Source organism: Lathamus discolor, chromosome 4, assembly GCF_037157495.1.
Source record: "Lathamus discolor isolate bLatDis1 chromosome 4, bLatDis1.hap1, whole genome shotgun sequence".
In the NCBI taxonomy this organism is placed as follows: Eukaryota; Metazoa; Chordata; class Aves; order Psittaciformes; family Psittacidae; genus Lathamus; species Lathamus discolor.
Window position 1 is genome coordinate 2,029,460 of NC_088887.1, and position 20,028 is coordinate 2,049,487.

The window sequence follows — 20,028 nt, forward strand, 5'->3', positions numbered from 1 at the left end:
GCAAAGGGTGTTCCAAGGAACACGGGCACCAGGTAACAGCAGCCCCTCAACACCTCCTTGTTCTTGCCTAGTGAATTACAGGTCACATTAGAAAACAGAGCTGCACACTCACATGACCGTATCATTTGAAAACCCATTCAGATTGCAAAGCCCAGATAAACACTTGGCTTAGCAGAACCATCATCAAAGTACTGACAGAAAGCAGAAATTCATCAAAACCTTCATGCAAGATGATACCCAGTTCAAAAAGTCTCCAGTGGATTTAATACCACTGGGACAATCTCCTGGCGTCTAAACTGGACACATGTAAGTGATGGCAATTACGAAGAAGATTAGAGCTGTATACTCCCAGCTTCTTGTCATGCTCCCAGTGCTTTATATCCACCTCAAGGCTTTTTTTCCTCATACATTCAAGCAGTTCAAAAACATTTGTTTGGCATTTCTTATGGTGCCAGCTGCTTATTCCTGGTGGTATCTAATAGGATTAGGGGGATGCAGAAAGTGGGGATGCACTGCTCCTGTAATACTTTGGGAGATTAAATGTTATCTTTGCGACATTTTAAAGCCTTATTCCATTTTGCACCAATTTATAATGGAATGATTTCTCCTCTCCCTTCCTTCCCCGCCTCCTCCTGTGTTTGAAGAGCGGCATGTCACCTTGAGAAACAGCATGTGGGATCTAGATGAGAGAGGCGGGAGAGAAAAGCTTTCAGGAGCAGATTTGTAGTCCTGAGGGAATCAAAAGCGTAAATCTGAAAAGCACAGGATTAACTGTAATCTCAGGTTTCGGTGTAAGAAGTAATGCAACTGTATACTCTTTACATTCTTGTTAAAAGGAAAACTAGTTTTCTCCTTAGATAGTGAAAAAAACATCAGCTGAGATTTATTGTTTTATCTCAGAAACAATTCCAAAGGTATCCGGCACATTTGCAAGAATTCTGCCATTAATGTAGCTACTAAAAAAATCAAGATACATTACCTAACAATCCTGGTACGGACTTGTTGGTGTTCCTGTGTCTGAATGCAGTCTAAATGACAGCAGATATGAGATACTGTTCTAGGTAGGGACATGCTGCTATAACAGATACCTCTGAAAGCCTTCATCCTTTTCCTGTGCAGAGCATTTAGAAAAGGAAGAAGGAGTAGGGAGAGGGATATTTAAAGAGATGTAAAGGAAAGGGCATGTGTGCTTCACAGGAGGCACTACTTTAATTTTGCCTCAGCTGCTTCCAGGTACTAAGCAGGGTACATTTACTTAGGATAGTGGCCCGGCTTCAGCTGGCTTTCAGCACTGGCTTGCAGCTAAATAGGCTTGACCTACTGTGTGCAGGAGTCTCTTAACTACTCACACATGACATAAGTTAGTGCTATCAGGAAGCAGTGTTACTCCCATGCTGCAGACGCAGGCCAAGAGCTCTTAAGTGAAACGAAACTAAACCAAGTTTAACTTCCTTAGACATTTCTGAATCCTGGCTTTTCTACCCTTTCTTTCCTACCCTGCTCTATACCTTGTTTCACCTTTTCTTCCAAACATGCGTTCTGCTGCATTTTAGCTTCTCACTTTCCCAGTTATAATTTTGATCCACATGCAGGCAAATTTAATGGTCAAGAACAGCAACTAGTGAAACATTAAAGCTGCTAGAATGAGCTGAACTGTGCGAGCTGGCAGTTAAAAACCCTGCCTTTTACCTATTTACTTCAGCAGCTCCAATAGCAGATGCCTCAATCTGCTATCAGTAGGAAGACACTCAACATCATTCTAAAGCAGAGATTCCTATCCATCCTCCTCCACTAATCTTTGGGAGCATTTGTCTTGAAAGAGTCATTCATCCCGCATCCATCTCACTCAGCCTATCTATTATGCCATTTTATTAACATCTGTGATGTGACTGAAGCATTCAGGGTTTCATTCATAACCTGTACAAAACCCAGCTACAGACATAGCTGATAAATGAAGCTCCAGGTTCTGCATGAAATGTTATTACATAATACATCAGTTTTATGTCAGAGCTACTGATGTTTTTATGGCCTCTGTATTCAAAGTAATGCGCCTGTACTCACAGGGGCTTCATAATTTGAATAGCAAGCATCTTTTAGACTGACAAAGTCATTTATAAAACCGGCATCATGCCTTAAGGCTACTTATATAAATGAGACGTTTTTTCTTGAAGTGAGAATTGCTGTTTCTTTCTGGTGAGGAATGTGGTCTGCATGTTCTCCAGAGAAACTTCTAATCCCTAACAGTATCCCGAAAATAGCATTATGCTAACGAAGACCATTTTTACTTGCAATCCTACCTAATTAAATTTGAGCAATGGCTTTTTGCATATGGACATATGTAGCTTAATGTCTTAAGCAATTCCTTTCTCATGCCATAACCAGCACCTGCAACAGCTCTTTTGAGTCATGTCAAAATGGGCATCCCATACTTTGGCCCCAGACAGTGTGAAAAATAAAGGTTGAGATACAGCAAAGGGTCTTCAACAAAGTATTTCTGAGCCTTCTTGCTAGACCTCAGCAACACTTTGTTGAGCTAAAGAAAACAAGTCAAATATTACTAAGCAGCTGCTGGTTTTGATCTCAAATATGTTTTTAAATGTCTCTTACATGCATCTCTCAGGTGTAAATTAAGGAAAATTGTATTGAAGATATGGAGATGGCCAGTTGCAAGTAATGCCAGATTTGATGAATTAACTCAAACTCTTGTTAGTCCAGATTTTGCTACAGGTCCCCTCTTCTGAAATTGCTGTTTCCTTTTTCTTTGCCAAAATCCTGATAATCTGAACAAAGGCACACCCAAGCAATGTTCCTGCTGGACATCACACTGCATTCTCTCTTGCTGTCCTGGTTACCTGGATGCAAAGGAAGTATGTCATATAATTAAGGCCGCGTCTTAAGACTTCAGTGTGACAAAACTGTTTTGCAGTGCTACTCAGATGTGGAAAACACGGAAACTGGAAGAAAGTTCAGTCAGTTTAGCTCTACAAACCCCTCAACCCCAAGCTGTTTAGCGATACATTGCTCCAAGTTTCACTATGACTTCACTGTCTTTTATTAACCCTTTTATTCTAATGTGCCACAAAAGTATGGAAGGGATTTAAGATGGCTTTGGGAAAATGGTTGAAAATACCTGAGTCCATCTCAAAGCCAAAAAATATTCAAATGGGAACACTTCCCATTGACTGCTGATGGTGAAAATCAGGGAACAAATTCCCTTTTGATGTAAGACTGCTCAGAATGGTCCTGAGTCACCTTTTCCTTCTGCTGAAGACGAGAGGGTCTTATTCGCTCAGCACATTCCCCTTTGAGCCTGTTGCAGTCTCTTGTTTGGTAATGGGAGGCAGGAACTTTCCACAACTGAAACTTTTACTCTGTTCCCATTAAATACTATGTTCTGGTCTCCTTTTATATCCAAAAAGAAGAAAGATGAGCTTTCAAAATGCTTAGAGTTGTTTCATTATCTAAGAGAGACAGATGTAAGATTTAAATAACTTCAAGTGGCCATTTAAAGATCTGCAATGCGTTCGGTCTTTTCATATCATTTAACTGCTATGTGACTCGTTCAATAGCTGTGAGAGAGGAGAAGCATTCCTAAATTAATGACAAAGTTACTAGAAGAAATCTAGTAGGTTGATGGGGATAACCTAGCTACACTCTCTTCATTTTAGTGTTTCATGTTTAGCACTTTCTAATGGAACGCTATGTAACAGCATTTGCAGTCTAGATTCTGGAGTGGGAACATCAGCTTCAATAAGCAGGTTCAGATGGCAGAGAAGTTGGAACTAGATGATCTTAAGGTCCTTTCCAACTCTATTCTGTGATTTTATGATTCTATGTTAGCGTGTTCCAACTTTCAGAAACATGTAAACAGGAGATGGGAGAAAAGGTACCACTGATAGGCTTGGTAGCTTGCTTCTAAAGAAGACAAAGGTAACTAAAAGATACTTTAGCTTCATGCTTTCTCAAGAGATCACTTGAAAAGAGCTTAATAGGTATTGCCTATCATCATCTCTATGAGCCCAGAACCTTTATTTAGTAGGTGGAGAGAACACAAAGGACTTACCTATTATCAGCTTATTTTTAGCTCTGTCTCTGGCACTTTGCAACCACAGATAAACACAGTCTCTCCTCCAGTGCGTTTTCTGCCCTCAGAGGAAGGAAGCTGCTGAGTGGACGAAGCCATAAATTATAACAGTGACAAGATTTTACACCAACATTATAGTAGTTGTGCATGTAAGCAGCTGAGATGCTCTGGGAGCCTGACACTGAGAACTGGAAGGTAAAGAAATGCATATGCATGTATACGTACACATCTATGCATATGTACCTATGCAAATGTATATCAGTCCAGAACACTTTAAGTACAAATAGTCATGTGGGTAAATTGTGCAATATTTAGAATATAGAAAAGTTTTGTCCTTTATTCCAATTTTTATGCTTTTGCAGCAACGTTTGGTACACAATGTGAAACGGATGGTCCTTACCTACAGCACCTAGTTATTGAAACAGCATTCCTCTGTCTGGCATCCCAGGAAATTTAACATCCTTACCTAAACTTTAGCTGTAATAACTGAGTTACAAGAAAATCTACCTCCAAATCCTTTAAGATATACCTTTACCACTGCAAGAATAAAGTAATACGGTAAATAACTTAATGCTTCCTTCGTGTTCTTCCCAGCTTCAAAGAAAATCTCCATCTGCTAGATCAGGTTCACAGCCATCAAGGGATTTCTCGGTATATGTGGACATGAATATTAGAAGGCTGAGTACCAAGTGTGAAAGATGAATGACCCTGAACAAAATTTAACAACCAAAGTTCTCCTCATCATCCTGTGTGTTGCTAGGAAAGTTATAAGTGCAGATGTAGTGCATTTCATATTGAAAACCCTACTGATTTAGCACTGCATACAAGTAGCACAAGCCTCGCTTGTGGCTTTTTCCTTGAGAGCCTTAGAGTTGGATTTTGTATAGCGAGTTGCAAGCCAGGCTCAGAGCCAACAGGGTACTCCAGTTTCCTGGAATGAAGGCAATCCCCAGGTCTTATGGATGTAAAAGGACTAGTTATTTCAGTGCAAATGTCAACCTCCTTAGAAGTTTTCTGTAGATTTCAGGGTGTTTTTTAGTTCTTTGGCCTCAACAAAACAAAACTGCCTTTCCTTTTAAATGCTCTAATGCGAATTATCTTAACAAGTCATCATCAGCTCTTTTCTTCAATCAAAATAATGGAATCCCAAGCTGAACTCCTCAAGCTGTAAGGGTGCAGGTACTGTTTGAAGGCTGCACTGATCACCCAGCTGATCCAGTGGGCACTTCTCACAGCAGCGTATATCTTTAGACCTACTGTTCAGGTCAAGTACTAGCTGGATGTTTGATTTCAGTATGCCTCCATCCATGAACACTTTTGATTAGACGCTATGTTCTTTCCCATTTGATTCAAACTATAGGTAGTACCTCTGGAAGGTGTTGCTGCTCTTAAAGATAGCTAAAAGCCCAAAATCATGGACCAACCTCATAGCTCCTTGCAGAAGCATTATGCACTAGTCACTGAACACTGCAAATCACTGTTTTATTCTTTCCCCTCCCGCTAAAATAAGGAGTTGTTATTCACTAGCACCAGAAATAACTACCAGCTCTTATAATTCCTGTTTGTTCCTATTAGCCAGCATTTGGTAAAAGTAGTCAGGAATTTGCATACTTACATGGATTCGAGAGAGCTACCCTGCATATTTTGTGCCATGGACTGTATTCCATGCTGTTGTCTTCCACACACGTTTACCGTTGGATGTCACAGAGCAATGCCTGTTTGTCAGTGACTTGACGGGGAGCATGACAGCCTAGACACACTACACAACGCCTAGCATGGAAACAGCTAATAGACCAAGAGACAGACAATTCTTATGGATCTCTTTCATTTCCACCCCTACAGTGAAAGAGGATTTATGTCTCCCTTGTAAATATAAGGATTTGAAGTTAACATGTGTAACGATATTGGGTTGCTAGCATGAACAACCTATTGAAAAGATAGCTTTGCATGGAACTGCATTTTACTATACATGGTGAAACCCTGAAACAGGTTGCCTAGAGATGCCCCATCCCTGGAAACATTCAAGGTGAGGTTGGACAGGGCTCTGAGCAACCTCCTCTAGTTGAAGATGCAGGGGTGTTGGACTGGATGACCTTCCAAGGTTCCTTCCAAACCAAACCATTCTATGATTTGGAGGATAAAGAGGAAGAAAAGAAGACACCGTGAGTTCTCAAAAGAAGAAGTGAGTTGTCTTCCCTACTTAAATTTCCCATTACAAGACAGATATTTCTTGCAAAGCAGAAAGGGAGCGGATTAGGTAAACCAAACATTTCCTTCAGTCAGACAACTTCCAGCCTTTGTCACTGCTGGGGTAACAGATCCTTACAATAGCCAGGATTTGCATAGTACTGTCATGTTTACACCAGATTTTGGGTTTTGTGTGATCTGTACACATGACCCTCCACCTGCCTCCTTTTCTGTGTATGTTTAGGCTTCAGACAAACTCTGGAAGCAAACCCAAGCATTTTCCACATGCAACTCCCTTTCAAGATTTCAAGCTGATGGTAAAAGCAGGTTTGCTCTGTGTGCTCCCTCTTATGGTAGCACAGTAATGAACTAAGTGCTAGAGCCAAGAAGAGCAGAGCTGGAACTGTAGCTGCAAGAATATACAGAGCTATTTTAAGAACAGTTAGGGTTGCCAGCACTGACCAAATAATGAGAGCTCATAAAGGCTGAATGAAATTGAAATTATAATACCTGCCATAAGATGTGGCATTTCAAATGTTCACATCCCACCTTTTCTGGGGTCAGAACAGCTTACTGAAGGGGACATTCATTTGCCCTGCTATGCTCTGCTCAAGCCATCCAGGTGAAGGGCATCCGGTCACCAGCCCTCCTGGAACCTGCTCTGTTCACTACAAGCCAGTTTACTTCTTCGCTATAAATCATCATTCCAAACAAAAGTGTGGGTGAAGGAGGAAGCAGGATTCACACATTGTTCTCACAACTCTCGGTAGGGAAGGACTTTTGAATTGGGGCCCTTTTTTAGTCTAGCATTGCCATGGTAACCCTTCTCTGTATGGATGTCGCTGGTATCTATCTCCTCCAGTAGTTTATACACCCACCAAACAACTCTGTAAGTTTTTTGTGTGGCTCCTGGTTAATGAGTTCAAGCCTGCTTTACTTGGAGCTCTTACAGTTGCTTTCTCCCTGACCCTCAAAAGGGAGCCGATTTCTCACTCTCTTCCCCAACCTGAATTACTCTGAGGAATTCAAAGGAGAAAGACGAAGGTGCAAGATACTGGCTAAGAATTACTAACATGGGGCTGAAATCAATAGAAAGCATGCTGCCAAGACCCCCAGGAGGAAATTAGTTTTCCAGGACACCGTATCTCCAGCCACACACAGCTTTTGCTATCAGGACTGCTCAGGTAGTGCTATGAGGAGGCTGCACAGTGTGGCTAGCTAGCCTTTAATTTCTGCAGGAAGCTTAAATACAGGTTTTAGCCTCACTTATTTCTAACAGAGCTGAAATAGGGCATAGGAGTAGAGGGCAGAATTGAGATTTGAAGAGGGTATGGTGAACTGTATCAGCTTGAATTGCAAAGGTTTAAATGGCCTTATCATCCAGCCAGGCCACTGATATAAAGAAACTAGGATATTCACTAGGTAGCAGCGCTGATAACAAGGGTTGCAGATTATGAAATGACCTTTCTTTGTACCTTTGGCATTTATCTTCACCATTATCCAAGTCCTCTAAATTGCCTACGTTCAACACCTGTGAGGCACAGAATCTGCCCTCACAAATGCCTCTGTGATTTCCGAGACACCCTTCTCACCCCCTGACTGCCCCGGAGCTGCTCCCTGGCAGCTGGGCACATCACTTAATGCCCCAGTAAAAGCGTTTTCCTCCAGCGTGCTCTCTGGCTTGTAGACAAATATTACCATGCAGAAGCAGCCAGCGTTTTGAACAGTGAGGAGGGAGGAGACACCAGTTTGCTGAAGCCTTCAGCAAGTCACTTAACATCTCAACAGGGGTTAACCAGTTGCAGTACCTGCTAGCTGCCTCCTGTAAGTAAGGGATGGAAATGCTCCAGCTCCTGGAGAGCTTGCCTGAACCTGCTCAAAGCACCAACAGATGTCTCTTTTCTTCCTCGACCTACCTTCCTTTCCTCACGAATTCACCACACTTCTCTTTCGCTATAACTCTTCACATCTCATTTCAACAGTGATCCAAATCCTTCTTTCTTTCCTTTCACTTTTGGGTCCTCTTTTCTATGGACATGTTCCCCTTTGACCCAGGTAACTTCAGTGCTATTCATTGTTTGAGTATATATCTTTTGCTGCCTTAATGACTGCTCTTTGTCATGTATTTTTCCTCTTCCCTTACATTTATGTACTATTTTCACTTCATAGCTTCCTGTTTCTTCAGTCCTTGCTCCATTTGATGTTCCCATTTTCTCCTGTAGACCCACTCCAAGTAATAAATACTTATTTTGATAATAAACTTAGAAGAGCACTTGACTTTCTTTCTTCCCATGTTCTTTTGCTAACAATGGATTATGCAGTTGTTGCAGTAGCAGCCAGAGGGTGCCACTGTAAAGACACATCAGTCTGACTAGTTGTAGTTACAATACACTTTGTCCTTTGAAGAAGCACAAGGTTTCAAAAAGCAGTGAAGCAAGGGGACAAAAAGTCACTCATTTAAAATGAGATTCGGAAAAGTACGTAGCATTTATCTACAGTAGTGAAGGGCAGAATCATATGGTGAAACGGTGCGGAAAGAGGGGAGCTTTCCAAAAATACCTGCTCAAGCTATTCAAGAATGACACATCAAAATGACTGCTCAGGAAAATGTTAGATCTTATTTAAAGTGACCTTTTGGTGGAGAACTCTCACAGTAAGTGCTGTTGCCAGCTCTGATTGTAAGCTTTCCAGGCAAGTTACTCAAAGAGAAAAGTGTATATTGCCTTTCCTATAGTCCTTAGGTAAATATAAAACCTGACACCACAGAAGAACAGCTTTATCATGGGGACACACATCTATAAAGGCTGGTACTGCTCGACATGAGATGCAAATGGTTCTGCCCTGGCTCTGCCAGGAAATGAGCTGTTGCTGCTTGTGTTTGCAAGCAAGCCTTATCTGGTTTGCACTTGGTCAAAAAGTGACCACCACGTGCTATCTGCAACAAAAGGGAAATAATTAGCTATGAAACAACCTGAGGTTGTATTCAGTGTCATATTTAAATACATAAGGTGCCAGAAATACCAGTTGCTATCAGCTTATAATGCAGAAGTCTCCTGTGTTTCCTTTTGCTCGTGTTTGTTTATGAGTCAGAGCAAGGCAAGGCAGCAGTACCTTCAGTCTTACGTTCCCCTGCCATCAGGAAGAACATGCTTGGAATGGTTCAGAATAACTTGTCTCTTTTCCACCTAGGAAAGGAGATGCTTGATATTACTTGGGTTCCAGATCAGATTTTTTCTCCAGTTTAGAGAAAATAGATATAAGCAGGAAAGCAAGCAAACAAACCCTAGTCCCTTTCTCTAATCGTCTGCACTAAACTGAACCCAGCAGATTGTTCTGTTTCTATAAAACAAGGTTTGTAAGAAGAAAATCTTTCTTACTGAATCAACTGATTCACAGAGTGGAAAAAGGTACCCCAAGCTGGTAGCACTTTGCTACCCAGAAGATCACTTTTGGGGTTTTGCCCCAACCGGAATAACCAGTCAAAAATTCTCTCTCTTGTTTGCATTCAAACTTCATTCAATCTGTTTGTATCCATTAGAAGTCACAGAAACTTAGAGATGGAGCTTTAAATATGTAACTGCAGCAGTTGCCAGATCTATAGCTTAGGAATTGACCGGCTGCTGGCTGGCAAAGGGTAGTCCAAGGAATTAATTGTACCTCTAGATTCAGTGCATAAGCTGTGTACGAGGCAGATGAACTTGTACAGTAGGAAAAGATGCTGCAAGCTGCATAAAGTTGGGGCAGGGAGGGAAAGGCCATCAAAGATGAAACAAAAAAGAGGTGCTCCTATAAACTTCCGTGTAACACAAAGCCTCCTGAACTTGGGCTTCATTTAGCAATGGAATACCATCCTGTGCAAACTTATTTTCCCATTAGTGACCTCTGGAACGTCTCAGCACTAAGTGGTGCTGGTGTACAACAAAAAAGGCAGCTTTCTGCTTCTGTAGAAGATGAAGGTCATGCTCCTTTTTCCACATATCATCAAGCAGTAACAGAATGGAGATAGTACACCAGAGGAGGCCCAGGAATCTGTGAAGGTCTCACTGTTCCTATCAGAGGTCACTGAGGGCAAAACTAAATTAACTAATGTAGGGACTCTACTTCGTGCCCATTCTGGCACTGAAGAGGTTCTGATGGAGGAGAACCAGTCAGCAGTGAGGACACAAGATTGAAAAGGCAGGCAGTCCTCCATAGCAGAGGGGTCAGGTCAGGCTGCCTGAGATGCAGAGAAGCAGTGAGTGAAGGGTACTTTAGAAACGTTTTCCTCACTTCAGGATGAAGCCAGATTTCTAAGGTGAAGGCAGTGAGTGCAGTCTGCCTGGGAGCTGGCAGCAAAAAGGACCCTCACGACCCACTCCCACACACAGCAAACTGTGTCACTGGGAAGTCCCTGAAGTCTGTGGCGTGTTTCCAGCATGGAGCACATAAAGCTGTCAGGTGAGGCTGTCACAAATCAGTCAGCTCTCAGCCAGGAGGCTGAAGGGAGCTGGCACACATGGAAAGAGACAACGTCTGTGGAAGCTCAACATGTTTTTCTAAGCTAATACCGAAAGAAACTGTCACAACGCTAAGGGTTAGGGGGGCAGCTAATGTATTCAGCAGACATCTCTATGTGTATCGAGGGTACCAAATGGGCCTGTTTTTTGCTGGGATTGCTGATGGATGGGACAGACCATGTACAGATAAAACATGCCGTTTTCTCTATCAGCACCATTAGCAAGGGGAGTCAATAGTTAACATACCTTGACAACCAAAACCCAGATAAAGCTTGCATTCAGCCACCAGCATCTTGACTAAGAAGGAAAATGAAGAAAAGGCTTTGTATACAAAGAGCTCCTTTCCTTCTGCATCAGTAGATGGTGCTGTTTATATTCTAGCACAGGTTACTTCTGAGAAAGTGCTTCTGTGCCCGGCGGTGAAAGCTCTAAGTGCTTTTTCTACACCCCTCTTTCCATCTCCTTAAATTGCCAGACCTTCTTCCCTCTAAAGTGGCTGGACAATAATCATATTAGCACTCAATGGGTTCAACCACGAACTTTAGATTAGTCTGTCACGGTAAATAACCAAAGGAGTCAGAGAACACGCAGGATTTCTGTGCCGCTCTGGAAGGCACCACTCAGTAAATACTAATGTGATCTTCCCTTTCTAAGTGCCCCTGAATGCATCTCGCCACAGTTCTGTCCGTAGCAGGACTGTGCTGAGCAGCAGAGTGACACCCACCGACAAAGCCCAAACACAGTGCGTGTGAGTGCGCAGTGTTTAGAACCGGCATAGAGATTTGACACATTGGAGACACATCAAAACCACCCTGAACGCTTTCGTAACACCACTTATGCCTATTAGGCTACCAGAACCTCAAACACCCTAAACTGTCACACTCAGATCAAATTGGCAAGGGCAGAATGAGGGAGGACACGTCCTGCAAACCCCACATGAATCCCAGCCCCTTTTCTGATTCCCCAGAACAGAGGCATCCATGATCCAGCCAGTAGTAAAACCCGCTGTCCACAGGCAGGCAGAGATGCCCTTGTTCTCTGGAAATGCAGCATCTGGGCATTTGTTCCAGGCTCCTCCCTGAAACTCGGGGAGGTTGTGGAATATCATGCAGTCTTTAAATAGCCTCAGAGGCATGACGAAACAGAATCAATTTCTGGGATAATAGGAGGAAAATAAGCCCAAATATACACATATAAATCAAGGAAGTTGGCAGCTTACATAAGAGTGCTATAAATGATGCAGAACTGTGCAGGACTCTGTCCTTTTCTATTTGCCTTTTAAGACTGTGGCCTTCCACACTGGCATTCATTTTTCTCATGGCTTCCTATTGAGTCTGGCACTAGAAGTTGCTCTAAAGACAATGTATTGTAAGAAATGACCTGGAATTAACCTGTACCACAAGATGCATTCAGCCCATGACAATAATGGTAAGACCACAAACCACGAAGAGTGGCACCGACACCACTGAGATAGCAATACAGTGCAGTGCATGTCAATCAGCTTTCCCAGCAGAGGGGAAAAAAGCAACCAGCTAAACCAAAACCAACCTAAAATATACTCCCAAAACCCAAGGAGGTATCTGTTCCATTTGCTGCTGCCTTAATTCCATAGGAAACCTGGTCAGGGTTATGATTCTTCAGACGCTTGAGATTGAGTCCATCTCTGGCAGCGAAGGCAACCCACAATGAACCACGTGGAGAAAACTAAGTCATCCTCAAGAATCAGCTGCTCCACAGATGCCTTGTGCCCTTGGCAGGAGGTAGGGTATTATCCTCAGAGCAGCTGAGAAGCAAATAACTGGGATATGAGTCTCTTTCCCAAGTGGCAAGATTCAACACCTCCACAGATTTTTCCACATAAATGGATAAGGTTTATATGTCCAGTACAGGTTTCCGACCTGCTGCCCCTGCCCTGGCACAGTGCTTACATATGGACTCAGTTTTGCTCTTGCAGTGGGCCTCACAAAGGTTTCGAGGACACGTTAGCACCACCATCCAAGGGTCAATGCCTCCAGCTACTTTAAAGAAGCATGTCCTGCATCATGGGCACCTTTGTTAACTGGCCTTAACTGAAATGATTCCATGGGTCTCTCTCCCACCTCTGTCTCTTTATTCCTTACCTCTTCCTCATCTTAAATCTTGCCTCTCTTTTCCCCTGCAGTATTTTCCAGAAAGACCCATGCTCCCATTCAATCTTTGATGCAACGGGTTCATTATTAAACTCAAGTATCCACAACCAGAGGAATTTCCTGAGAGCAAAGGAATTAAACTTCAAACTGCTGCACAGAGAATCAGGAACTCGCTGCCCCAGTCTGCGTTACCACAATCTCTTTCTGAGCTGAACATTCACCTTGAGAAAGCACTGAATATAGCACGCAGATAAATAAGGTTTGGCACTCAGTGCACTCTGCTTTTTCCTTTGTCGTTCTAATGAAGCGCCGCAAACCACAGTTCTTTACTCCCAACAGAAGCCATGCACCTGATAGCACAGAAAGTACTTTCCTGTACCTTAAGCATCTGTCTCAGAACTGCCATCCTGCTGTGGTACACTGAATTAGGTATCTTGACCTGACATTTGCTGTACATGCATATTGGTTTGTTTTCACTCCATGCTTTGCTCTCTCAAGTTAAGCCACCCTTTGAACAGAGATGGGAGGAGGAAATCGAAACAAAGGAGGATGAGACAATAAACTGTCACGGGCAAAAGACTCCAGCTCCTGCTGAGGGACTGGGACTGGTTCTGTGCTTAAAGACAGAAAGATGAGAATAGAACAGAGCTGGCCTGAAAGGAAGAAGCTTGAAAAGCTCTTCAAATTAACACAGTTGTCTGCTGGAAGGGTCTGAAGTTCTGGCTGCTCAGCTTATCATAAGAAAGTCTTCACACAGGACAGATGGATGTATTGACCATTTTAAGATCCTCTAAATAAACCTTAGTTTGGGTTAAGGTAGCAGAAAAAGATGCTCGCCATAAATCACAGACATTTGACATAAAGCAGCAGTTCTTGATCCCACTTTTGGATAACAAACATCTTCATCTCTGAGCTACAGCAAGGTGGCTGCCAATTAACTGCTGACCTCAGTGTGCTGGTGAGGGGAGGGAGGGATGTGGCTGATCCATACAAAGTAACTCTGCAGTACAGTAGTACAGCATCTCTCTGGGCGCTGAAGGAGCTGGTTGGCTTTAAGAAGTGCTAATTGCATGGATACATCCAACTACTTGGCCAGCATTTTCTAAGTTTTGAAGATTTGCATGCCCTCCCCTCCGGCTCCTAATAGGAGACACCAGTGACATGCTGCTGAAGGCTTATGCATGCAAACAAGCCTCTTCTTCCTCCTGTTAGCTCTACAGGTCTCTCCCATGGGGTAAGACAACCTTGCCCAATTGTGGCTGATCGCATGCTTCATCATCATTAGAGCTTTACCTTGTGAATCAATGCAGGAGAGGCACTCCAGCCCTGTGCTGCAGATAGGGAGGCAGGTCAGGAAAGAGTGCTCAAAATGCAGCCTGCCCACAGCAAGCTACTAACTGTGCGGCTCAAGGCAGGAATCCCTCACCCCCTTCAGGACCAGGATGGTCAAAGCAGCAGATATCATGTTGGGAAAGCAGAGGTATCAAGGATGTACTCTAAGTACTCTAGCCACTCATTAGTGAAATTCCTTATACGAGTGCTCTGTTTCCCTCCTTTGCTTCTCCAGACTTAAAATTTAAGCACCTAAATCATCAATACAACATGTTTAAAACCACTGGCTTCAAAGTGAGAAATACGGGTAGTATTTCAAGGTTACTTTGTCAGGCTCTCTACAACCACAGGGAAATATTACTAAGTTGATATGTAAGCCACGTTAAAAGCCTCGCTCCCTCACTCCAGGAATTTTAGAAGTATTAGTATAACACCCTTCCTGAAATCCTGGACACATTTAGCTTTAAATACATTAAATATCCAGATTTGTATTGCAATAAATTAGATGTGAATTAGTGCTTTCAGCAAGTCATTGCAGGTCTGAACTTGCAACTATAGAACTGTTCAGGAGAAAAGCAGAGCCAAGACTCCGAATATGCATCCTAGACCTGTTTGCACAAAGAGGAAAAAGTTACTCCAGTGTATGGAGGAAATCATGTTTCTTCTCTACTCAGGAGAAGCCAACCTGCCTTCCTTATTCAATGATATCCTTCCATCATGGCTTTAAATAATCTCACAGAGCTGCTGCTGGGTAAGAGGTGTATTCTGTATCAGAACTGCCTGCAATTTGACGTTGGGTGTAGGATCGTGCTGTGTATTCATGCACAACATTTATGGATTCCACTTGATAAAGTGTTCTGTTTCAAGGATAGACAGTCCAGTAAGAAGTCTTTTATATCAAGCCTTAAAAAGCACTTCAGTACAGATTCATTTCTGTATGCCTTGTCTCTGGATTTCAGCACTGCCTAAGCTGAATGGATGGGCACATTGAAATATGATTGATAGCAGGGAAAATAAATCAGTGTCAAGCCACAGCATTAGTGTATGAATCACGCATCCAATTTGTATCTGTTTAACCAGGGAAATAGGAACCTTTGTGAGCTACATATGGCCTCAGCCAGAGTTGGGGTTCTTTGGTTTGCTTTCCTCAATCAAACAAGCTATCAACAGGGTTATTTTAAAGAATGTCCTTAGCCTCTAGCTATGGAGAAAAAACCGCTGGGTTTTGCATGTCAACAGCATTATCAGTGCAAACTTCTGATGTATATTAGAAGTCAATGGTGGTTAATAGAAAAGCAGTCTTATGCAGAAAATTCTAACTTCCTTTTTTGCACTCCACAGTTTTGTTACTGCTGCTGAGGTGTAGCACAACTCCGGAAAACTGATTCAAGGCACATCAGAACCTGCCATGTCTGTGCAGCTAAACAGCCCTCTGTGAACCCAGTGCGAGCCCTCTGTCCCACAATATAGAGTCACGATGTTTATGTTTCAAACACAGAATAAAAGTATTCATAGAATCATAGAATAGTCAGGGTTGGAAAGGACCTCAAGATCATCCAGTTCCAACCCCCCTGCCATGGGCAGGGACACCTCACACTAAACCATCCCACCCAAGGCTCTGTCCAACCTGGCCTTGAACACTGCCAGGGATGGAGCACTCACAACCTCCCTGGGCAACCCATTCCAGTGCCTCACCACCCTAACAGGAAAGAATTTCCTCCTTAGATCCAATCTAAACTTCCCCTGTTTCAGTTTGAACCCGTTACCCCTTGTCCTGTCACTGCAGTCCCTGATGAAGAGTCCCTCCCCAGCATCCCTATAGGCCCCCTTCAGGTACTGGAAGGCTGCTCTGAGGTCTCCACACAGCCTTCTCTTCTCCAGCCTGAACAGGCCCAACTTCCTCAGCCTGTCTTCATACGGGAGGTGCTCCAGTCCCCTGAGCATCCTCGTGGCCTCCTCTGGACTTGTTCCAGCAGTTCCATGTCCTTTTTATGTTGAGGACACCAGAACTGCACACAACTGCATTTTACAACAGTAAAAGCTGCAAACCAGAATGGTCAGCCTTTACCACAATTCACCCCCCTGCCCAGTAGCTGCAATATCCAGGTTGTGACTGTTTGGCTAGAACAGAGTTGTTTCTAAGAACTACAGGAAATAACTCACAGTCTCCTTTCCACTTTAGCATGGTGCTATATCTCCTAAAATAAAGATTCACTTCAAGTACAGGTTAGAGCAAGGCATAAGACCGATGCTTTATGCAGGATGCCTGGCTCACAGCAAAGATGAACAGCTTTAAGCATGCATGTAGTCGTGTACTGAGAAGAAAATAAAGCTCAGTGCACAAAGATCAAAGAGTAACACTAACTTGTAGTTAGCGTAGCAAGTAACTCCCTTGCTTGCCTCATTTAATTTTCAAGCTTCAGGGGTTAATTCACCTCACCTCACCCCTTTCTGCCTTCCTAATATGTCACTGTCTGTTGGGGAGGTGTAGGTAAGGTTGGAAAATGGCTTGCTCTACATATTTCCTCCACTTGAAGGGAATGCTATCGAGTTTCTGAACTCCATTTGGAAAAACCTTTCTTTTCAGCAGCTACAGAAAGTGGCCTACGTAGTATTCTACAGGCTACAGATTTTTAGCACATTTTCTGCTACACCATCAACCAGTTTTAAAGACAGAAATGCCATCTGTTTCTACAGTGTTCACACAGAGGGGAAGCACTGCTGGATGCTTTGGTGTCATTCAACTCCCATCCAGTCACACTCTTTGACACAGATTTGAGCCTACATACACATACATCAGTGGTGATGTGGATGGATGTGGGGTTTTTTACTCGGCAGTTAAATCAGCGTCTGAACAGAAGTATCTAAATAGTAACCAAGCTGCACAATTGCCTATCACATTTAAATGCTACACAATCGTGTTCTTTAGGTTATAAAAGGAGAAAAGCCACTCATGCAAATATTTCTGCATCTCTGGACAGCGCTACAAATAAAGTACTGACTAAGCAACAGAGCAAGAATTTATTGGCACCAATAAAAGCATGTAGAGTAACTCTTTCCTAAGCATCCACTGTGGAAGTGGGAGCTGCAAACACACAAAAAAGATGACAAAAATACTCTTAAGCAGCATATTCTCATAAAAGAGAAAAAAGCCTTTCTTTAGTAGTCAGACTCAAAACAAGAGTTATTAAGCACAGGACGTGAATGGAGGGACCATAGTAGCCCAGATAAGAAACAAAGCAATAGCCATGGGATTATTCTCAAGGCCAGGTTGGATGAAGCCTTGTGTGGGATGGTTTAGTGTGAGGTGTCCCTGCCCATGGCAGGGGGGTTGGAACTGGATGATCTTGAGGTCCTTTCCAACCCGAACTATTTTATGATTCTATGATTCTGCTGGTCTATTAATCTGAAGTAGCAAAACCAACGTGCTTAGAGATGGTCGGTTTTCAGCAATGCCATCCTTCTGAGAGAATACGTGCTTCTTAGCCAGGAAGCTGAGTGAAATGTGTCACGGCGCTTCTGTTGGGAAAGCTTCCTCCTGCTGAGGATGCAGCACTTGTGCAGGAGAGTAAAGGCACCAAAGGCACCCAACAGGGTCCATGACTGCATTTTTCAGCTTTTGCATGGAGACAAGTTCAGTCCGTGCCTGGCCTTTTCCATGCACTAATTCAAGACTCTCATGCCTAAAGAAAACACCTTAAGTGTATCTAATACTTACTTTTGCCTCTGTGAAATGCCAAAATGGGCATGTGAGTGTCAAATAACCACTTTATAGCCTTGCAACAAATGTTTCGTGGGACAGTACAGCCATTTTCCATGCACCTCTGCTCTCTCTTTCTGCAAACGCTATCAAGTCACTGACTGTTCATACTACAAGGGAGCTAGGACGCACTTTGCTGTGCCCAAATGTGCTGCTGAACAGGAAGTAGTAAAAAAAGTTCTAAGAGCCGTGGATGTGGTGAGACAAGCACTGTTATCTGCTTACCAGTTATTTCTTTAAATAGAGATGCAGCCACAATACTGTTAAGATGAAAAGTTCAGTAGTTGAGTGATTCGGTTCAAATGCACTACTCCGACGCATCACTGGCCACTTTTCAAGGGTTAGATTCACAGTCGTTGTTTCAAATCTTCATCTTAATCTACATGTGCGCTAACTAGATCTAAGCGGTCCTTTGGCTGCACTGCAAACATACCTTGGCTTATTGTTAAATATTCCTCATCACTGTTTCTGACTTCACAGACGTGAATGAATGCATCCCTTGACTCCCAGTGCTGTGGTTCTCCTGCTGCCCTCTGGCATCTGTGTCGCATTAGGAGAACAGGGTCCCTCTGGGTTAAAACACAGGAAGGATTTTAGAGGAGAAAACCACATAGTTTAAATGCTTTTACCTTCATTGTCATGGCAAAAGGAGGTGGGAGCAGACACACAGAAGGCAGAGTCTGACTTCTAACCCCCACTAAGATGGTCTAGCCTAGGTCTTCAGCACCTTTCAAGGAGCTCAGAATTCCTATTGTGTCCACAAGAGGGGCAGAGCAAAGTCCAGTTAAGACCCAACATGAACCACGCTGTGGTAACATGCGCTTCAAGAAGTGGCAGGAGAGACTGAGAGTTCAAACCTAGACACAGCAGCCTGAGTTACAGCAATTCATTAACTGTGGTGCTAGTTAAGTAACACTGGAGTGCAGGTGCTGTTTTGCTCAAAGCAAGGGTTACCTTGATTCAAAGTTGTATCTGGGAATACTTCACTTAAAGCAGAGCAAATTGAACTCACTGCAACAGAAGGACAAGCTTTTGACATTCTCTTAGCCGAACACTTAAGCCAGAAGCAGTGGATGAGAAAGTCCACTATGAAGGCTAAGCTGGTTAAAGGCATACTGCAGAACTGGAACCAGCTTCATCACTTTAGCAAGAAGCACAGTTGAAGGAGGAGTCAGGTATTAGCTCAGTCTTATGCTTTAGGAAGGCACTGCTAAGGGAGATTCTCTACAAGGCTCCAGGCAACATACGTGGAGTTTGTGTTTCCTATGCTAGCTTTAACTGAGCTGCATGGCCACTCTCGCAGGAGTCCCAAACAACTTTTAAAGGCACAAGCTCAGTGGTTTTGGAGCAATATCTTGCTCACAATTTCTTCTTGCACTTGGGTGAATGGTGGTAGAGTTGCAAGCTTGTTACAAAGCATGGAGGGCAGCCCATTGGCTTCACTATGGAGTCTCGCACAAGGAATAGTTGCAGGATCAGGTCTTTGACTTCCCAGGGGAAAATATTTGCTCACGCTCTTTGTACAAGTGTGTCAAGGGGGAATTGCAATAATCCTGAAACCAGGTAAATGGATTATAGCAACTTCAATAGGACATCCATTCTTCTTGTGGCTGCTGAAAGCATTATCACTGGAGATTACATCTCTCCCAGGATACGGCATGTGTCTGAACAGAAAATAAGATCCACTGAAGTCAATGGAAAGGCCACGCTCCTGCCGGGTTAGGATGAGGTGGCATCTGTTCGGTTTTCTCTCTGCTAGTTATGCAGAGGCTGCTCAGCTATCTCACAGCACACAGCACAGAATCCCCACCTCAAGCTGCACACGTGTGCAGAGTTAGCTTTCAGTGGAAATTTCGGCAGTGCAGAATTACCAAGATAAGAAGTTTTCTCTTTACAGCTCTCGATAATCAGGTTTTGCAGCATTCAAAAGAAAAACCTGTGGTTTCTCCACAGGAAACCCATGATACCGTTTGTAATAGGAGCCATAATTTCAGGGGCAGTAAATGTGCTTAACACTGGTTTGAGAAAAGGGTGAAATTC

General features: G+C 43.2%; 1 protein-coding gene and 1 long non-coding RNA gene across 2 annotated transcripts in view; one reads left to right on the forward strand and one right to left on the reverse strand.

The window, feature by feature from the left end:
* Window positions 1–20,028, reverse strand: part of LOC136012903 (uncharacterized) — a 23,896-nt gene continuing 3,868 nt past the window's right edge. Inside the window, exons 2-4 of the long non-coding RNA XR_010612059.1 lie at window positions 4,064–4,162; window positions 2,608–2,852; window positions 1–67 (exon numbers count right to left, since the gene is read on the reverse strand). This is a non-coding gene — a long non-coding RNA (uncharacterized LOC136012903). The remainder of the gene's footprint in view (window positions 68–2,607; window positions 2,853–4,063; window positions 4,163–20,028) is intronic.
* LOC136012900 (T-cell receptor-associated transmembrane adapter 1) overlaps window positions 13,790–20,028 on the forward strand; it is a 21,834-nt gene continuing 15,595 nt past the window's right edge. The window contains exon 1 of the mRNA XM_065675980.1: window positions 13,790–13,819. The gene's annotated coding sequence lies outside the window, so the exon portion shown is untranslated. The remainder of the gene's footprint in view (window positions 13,820–20,028) is intronic.